The sequence below is a fragment of the Ipomoea nil genome, unplaced genomic scaffold (genome assembly GCF_001879475.1).
Source record: "Ipomoea nil cultivar Tokyo-kokei standard unplaced genomic scaffold, Asagao_1.1 scaffold0982, whole genome shotgun sequence".
Taxonomy (NCBI): domain Eukaryota; kingdom Viridiplantae; phylum Streptophyta; class Magnoliopsida; order Solanales; family Convolvulaceae; genus Ipomoea; species Ipomoea nil.
In genome coordinates this window covers 1,290,290-1,297,304 of record NW_017617410.1, presented here as the reverse complement: position 1 = coordinate 1,297,304, position 7,015 = coordinate 1,290,290, and the positions used below count along the sequence as shown (strand labels likewise).

At 37.0% G+C, this 7,015-nt stretch overlaps 1 long non-coding RNA gene across 1 annotated transcript; it reads right to left on the bottom strand.

Annotated features, from left to right (window-relative positions):
• Nucleotides 1-260: 260 nt before the first annotated feature.
• On the bottom strand, nt 261-3,130 carry LOC109179985. Its single transcript, XR_002054032.1, has 3 exons — nt 3,096-3,130; nt 670-692; nt 261-353 (listed from the first exon to the last, which is right to left on the bottom strand). It is a non-coding gene; the product is annotated as an uncharacterized LOC109179985 (long non-coding RNA).
• Nucleotides 3,131-7,015: the final 3,885 nt, after the last annotated feature.

Below are 7,015 nucleotides of genomic sequence, written 5' to 3'. Positions count from 1 at the left end.
AACTGTGCATTCATAATGTCATAACTGTATATTCATAATTTTATAACGAATATGCCGTTAACGCCGTTTCGAACAAATCTTTTTTTTTTTTAGTTAAAACAGCGTCATTTTCACGGAAAACGACGCCGTTTTAGCGCCGTGCGCATAGCATAATTTGCCGCCTTATGCCTGGTGGAGGCATGTCTGTCTGTTGCACAATTTTCCTTATCTAAGGTTCAAAACCCATGTCTAACATTCGATCTGCTTTATCGATATCTAATCATCTCCAATAAGACTCTTGCCCTCTCTAATAAATCAACTAACCGCCCAGGAGTGGCAACAAGTATATGCACGCCCCTCTCAAGCTCTCGAAGCTATCATACAAAATTGAGAAGATTAATTACAAGGATAACTAAACAAAAATTTAGTGATGGGCTCATGTGGACTGTTTTGCTAGAAAGCACATACTAGCAACAAAGGGATTGGCATGTCAAAGGTGAAACTAAACAAAAATTTAAACTTTAGCTCAACAATTCTTAAAATATCAAGAACAGAAAGTGATGGACAATTCTTACATATCCTACTTATGTAATGGATTAAATGGGTTGTCTTTGATAAATCTATGTGACCTATTAACACATTCATCTTACAAAAGGTTTTATTAAATGAAGATATTAGAAAGAATAGGACCTGTTGATTTATGGGTGCTCCACCTGTGACACCCCGAAATCCAAATTTGATTAAGAGATTAATTAAATAATCAATCATATTTCAATTGGTAATTTAATTCTTAAAATCCTGGAAATTCAATAGTCGAGGACTAGTAATTGACTAGTCAACCCCAAAGTCAAAGTTGTACCTTGAGCTTTGTAGGGAGTTCCCTTGTCTCCTTACACCTCTTCATGTTAGTAAGGGTATTCTTGACTTTTCACCTTGTGTTAGTATTGTAAGCTAACCTAGTAGAACACCCTCATTTCTCCCCTTACACTTTCCAAATTCTAGCTCCACCTTCTCTCTAAAAAGGTAGATAGCTTTTCTTCCAAGCCAAGTTGAAGCTTTGTCAAAACTTCAAGAGTTGTCTCCAAGATTCTACCTTTCATACATTTGGGCATCTAGGAGGTTAAGATCCATGTTCATATTGTGTTTTTAGTGTTTTCTAAGGTGTCTTTTCTTAAAGATAGAATCTTTATGATCTTTTGGTGTGTTCTTGAAGTGGGTGTGGAAGGTGAGCTTTGTTAGGAGCTTGGTGAGGTGTTAAGAGAAGGTTTTTGTCTACAAGAGGTAACCCATGCTCTACAAAATCTATTTTGTCTACCTATATGATGATTTCTTGGATTCTACATGTGATTTTGCTATGAAATGTGAGTGTTCATGCATTGTCTTGTGAAAATGCATATCTAGAGCTTGTTATTAGGGTTCATGTATGCCATTGCTTGGCTATTCCTTTGATTCAAGTCATTTTGTTGTATTTGGTGAGTTTTGGCATGTTTTGGACTTAAATTTGAGCTTGGAGTTGAAAATCCCCCAAAGGATTATTTTGGTACAGGTGTGTACCCGCGGGCGGAACGGCGGGTAGGGTTCCTCCCGTCGCCCACCCGCGGGGTACAAGAGCCTCATGGGTATGTACCCGCGGGCGGAACTGCGGGTAGGGGCCTACCCGTGGGTCCACCCACGGGGTACACTGTGTGGTTGATTGGGGATTTGTTCCCCGTGATTCTTTTGACTCGGTATTTGGTCTTTGGACTTCCCGAAGTTCTTTTGTGGAACTATTTGAGCGTCTTCTTGATGTTTCGTATGTCTAGAACTAAATGGTAGGAATCCAAGTAGGTTTTGGTGTCTTGAATCGTGCTAAGTGTTCAACATTATGTTTCGTTGAACCGTGATGGGTCTTGTGTGTTCTTCGGAACTACGTTTGGTTTACCCGCATGCTAGTTCGGTGTTTAAATGCTAGCGTGCGTGTCATATGTACCTTCCTATTGTTGATGATAACTTGTGTTATTCATCGTTGTTGTTGGACTGTGTTCCATTCCTTGATTGAGTATGGTTTCATATCTTCGTTGTGATCCGTTGATTGATTCTTGTTGAGGTGTGATGTGTGTGAGGCTTTACCTGGATTGCACGATTGGTGGTATGGGACACTAGTCACTAAGGTATTGCAGTGGTCCTCGTGGTGGTCATGACGTGATTATGGAGTTGTGACCTGTGTGTCAGGTACACGTATTTTTGGAGAGGCGTGTGTCACCGTGTGTGTGATTGGTACCCTCGTGTACTATGAATTGGTGGTCTTGTTGGTGGTTTCTTGGTGGGGGACGACGGTCACAGGAGGGAAAAGGTTGGACTAAGAAGTACAGGGGTCCTGGAGGTAACGGTTGGAACTAAACATAAGGTTGGAACCGGGCATAAGGAATGCATATCAACTTGTGATGGGTGATGTCACGAGGGCTTGTGTAGCCGTTGTTGTGAGTTCTCTTCTTGTGACGTGTGTAGTCACAAAGGCACGTGTTGCCGTTTGGTGTGTCCTTATTCCATTGAGTTATGCATGTCGGGTATTAATCTATTGTGTGATGAAAGATTATACCTTGAGACTTCTTGTGAGTCGTTGTTGTTCTTTGTAGTCTTGGGATGTGTTCCCGTGTTCTTGTTGAGAGTGTTTGAGTCTTGTGTTGACTATTACTCTTGGTTTTAGACTCATATATATGTATTCCGTTTCAAAAATGGCTTTACAAACTTATATCTTACCTATGTATGATATTTCACATGTATTGGTGGGTTACCAGCATTATTCGCTGACCGGGCGTCGTCCAATGTTTATATGCTTCTTTCAGGTGATGCTTAGACGAGTGCGCGGTTTAGTGCCAGCTAGAGTAGCTCCTCCCTTATGTTTTGTGGCCTGTGAGCCAATTTAGACTTAGTACTTGATGATGTTTGGTTTTAGATTTTGAACAATGCAGATGTTAGCCTGTGCGTTCACCCTTTGGTGAGCGTGGCACAGCACCCCTATACTTCCAGTTTATATATTTCTTCTTTCAGTCTTCCACTGTGTTTGATGTTTTGGTTTAGATATCTGCATGTTTAAGGCTTTAAATAGCATGGAAAATTAGGGGGTGTTACACCACCATAGGCAACAACCACCTTGACACCAGTCTGATATTAGAAGAAGCCTCAATAAATCTTTCGTGGTTTCAGCCAAGAAAGAGAAGAGCGATGAAGAACCCGCCCAGAGGAAGCAATCTTTGTTCAGTAGGGTGACGGAAGCCCGCAATTTTTCCCAGGGTAAATCCGCCAAAGATGCCGAGCTTCTTGAAGATGCTAGGGAAGCAACTCAATCCGGTTGGAGGCGGGGACGGCGTCGGAGGTTGGACGAGAGCACGGTCGGCGAAGAGCACTGGGCTGACTGCGGAGATGGCAGAGATGGCGGTGTCTGAGGAGAATGGCGGTCGGCGGAGAGCACTGAGTTTGCAAAGAGAGAATGTCTGAGAATGGCGGTAGGCGAAAATTTTGTCTTAGAAACTAAAGCGTTTGACGGGGAAATTTGCAAAGAGGGAAATTTCTCCCGCTAAGTGTTCTGACTAAAAATTTATAGAGGGAACAATTGAATTGAAGGAATTATTTTGATTTTGCAGAAAGGAAAATAACATAACAAATACTATATACTATATACTAATATAATTAGGAAAATAACGAAATTTTATTTTAATTTTATAATAAGCTTTCATTTTTTTCAAAATTAAATAAGTATGTTCATGGTTTTATAGGGACCGGATCCACCATAAACCGGACGATATAGATATAGAACATGGTAACAAAATATTAGCTTTATTACTTGGGTCGCTAGACCCAAAATAGTACTGGTGAGTATATATGTACAGAACGCGAGATTCATAGATTTCTATACTGTAGATTCATAAAATCTTTACTCTAGATTCATAATTTCTAAATCGTAGATTCATAATTTAAATACAGTAGATTCATAATTTAAATACAGTAGATTCGTAATTTCTATACAGTAGATTCATAATATCTATACTGCAGATTCATAATTTATGTATTGTTGATTCATAATTTCTAAACTGTATAGTCATCAAATTATGAACATATAGTTTTATGATTTGTGAATACAGAGTTCAACAATTGGGAATATGAACATCATATTGAAAATTATGAATATAGAGTTCTGTAATTGTGAATATATATAGAGTTCAATCATTATGAACATGAATTTCAAAAATTATGAATATATAGTTCAGTAATTATGAACATAGAAGAGTGTGCACCATGCATGGTGCACACGGTTGCACAACATAATTTGCCCTTTATTACCCGGAGGTTTATTACTCAGACAGCTGGCGGGCCCAATTATTACAAAGGTCGCGGCAAAAGAAATGGGCTATAGCTAACTGTACGATATCAACTACTCTTTCATATCCATTCTCCACGTGTCCCATGCATGCCGGAAGGGTCGATTACCAACATATAGCTAACCTTGTTAGTCATGCGCTAGCCGGAAGGGTCGATTACCAACACCGGCCCCTATCATACCACCCTCACCCCTCCACACCATATCGTACCATTCGGAACATCACACCGCAATGCCGGGGCCGTTCTGGGCCATGCCAGACCGGCGCTACCGTACAGGGGCCCCAATTTTTGGGGGCCCAATTTTTTTAAAAAAATATTATAGATATAATCTATTATTTTTTATACTTGATAATTATTATTATTATTATTTTAATTCATAGATTGGTCTTAATTTTAATTGAAAATAAAACTTTAATGAATTGAATTGAAATTTTGGTGAATAATTTTATATTTAAATATGAACGAAAATAGAACTATTAAATTAACTTTTGAACAACCGTTTAGCTTAGTTTGTTATGGTTTGGTGGGTGTAACACTTTAGCAAACAAGAGGTGGTGTGGCTTAGTGGGTTTAGCTTTGTTTATTATGTTAGAGGTCTCGAGTTCTATCGTTCTTGGTAGCATCCTTAACATATTTTAAACAATCATTGTCTTGGTTCTCAGAGATAACACAGAAGCAAACTGGTTTTATCCTAGATGTTGCGCTTAAATACATGAATGTTGGTGTAGCTTGGTGGGTTTAACTTAATTTGTTATGTTAAAGGTCGTATGTTCGACGCTTGTTGTTAACATCCTTGTTTATATTTTATACAACTTTTGTCTTTTATAAAATAATGATGTGCAAAGACAACGGTTTTTTATAACAGTTGTCTTTATAGTGTTGTGTATTTAAATACGCTTAAAGACAACACACCAACGATAACGGTAAAAAAACCGTTGTCCTTTAAATAAAAAAGAGCGTGCAAAGACAACAGTTTTTAAAAACCGTTGTCTTTGTAGTGTTGTGTATTCAAGTGCGCTTAAAGACAACACACCAACGACAACGGTTAAATAAAACCGTTGTCTTTTTAAAAAAGAAAGAGCGCACAAAGACAACGGTTTTAAACAACCGTTGTCTTTCTAGTGTTGTGTATTCCAGTGCGCTTAAAGACAACACACCAACGACAACGGTTAAAAAAACCGTTGTCTTTTAAAAAAAAAAAAAACGCACATAGACAACGGTTTTAAAAAACTGTTGTCGTTGTGGTGTTGTCTTTTCACAAAATGCACAAAGACAACACACTTACAACAACGGTTAAGTAAAAACCGTTGTCTTTGACAAAAGTGTTGCATCAAAGACAACGGTTTTGGACCAAACTGTTGTCTTTTATACAAAAGACAACAACACTTTTCTTAAAAACTGTTGTCTTTCTAGTGTTGTCTATGTGCATTTTTCTTGTAGTGAAAAGAGTTCTGATATCCTCCACAATTTTGTTCAATACTTCAAGCTTCTACTTCGAAACCAAGAAAACATCTAGTGTAGATGAAATAAACCCAAATTCGAAACCCTTTAGCAGTACAACTTTCGGCGAAGGAGTTCTTATGTCGATGGAAATTGAAGCCTAAACTGGGTTTAAATCCGTCAGAAAACACGACGTTCTCACATGGAAAAGAGAAGAAAAATACACCATTTCCAAAGATAAGTACATTTCTGTGTGTTATTTTTTAGCTTACTATAGTTTTTGTCTATGTCAGTATAATTATTAAATCATTTGCATAAACATTATGAAACTACATAGGTTTTAATCTACTACTGTAAAACTTAGTCTTAAATATCAGGGGAAAGCTTCATACTTAGGACTTTCTTCACTGCAAGATTTCGAAATCATTTTTCTATTTTCAATTATTCGTATGCTTATACTAATTTTTACCCTTTCACTAAAAAATTTGTTATCTAATTTTGAATAAACAGGTTGTAGTTATAGATCTAATTACATAACCAAGATGGAGTCGCATGCAGATTCTAAATCTCCCACCAAAAGCAATGATCTAATACAAATAAGACTATCGCAGTAATACAGGTTTCACATTTTATTTAAAGTACCTTTGTTAGATAGTGTGTTCTTCCTTTTTGCGCCGATGACTATTGATGAAGTTAACTTCCGCATTGCCTTAGACTGAGTAATGTTTGGACAGTGTTTTTGTGTAAGTGGTGATTTTAGGTGAATATCAATTTTTTCTAGTGTGTACAAATTTGAATCTGCGATTGTTCAATTTAAAAGTAAAATTCCAAAGCATTGGAATTTGGTTAAAACTAATGATGATTACTGTAATTGGGAAGTATAACAGCCATAATCAATCACTTTTACATTTGTAGATGTGTATTTTGTGAAATTCACATTTGATTACAGCTGCCATCTAATTGACTACATCACTGTAATTTGTGGGTTACTTTGTTATTTGTTTTTATTTTGTTTGTACCTCAATTTAACTATTTTATTCATTATTATTTTTGTTGAATTGTAGTTAAATTCTAATAGAATTTTTTTAGGAAATGGCAAATGATGATATTACTTTCTGATGCCACTTTTGAAATTACTTAAGATGTTGTAGATGTTTTAGTTGAATATTAATGATTGAGAATGAGTGCTGAATCAGAATTCATGAAAGAAAGTTTGAAGACGACCATGGAATGAATG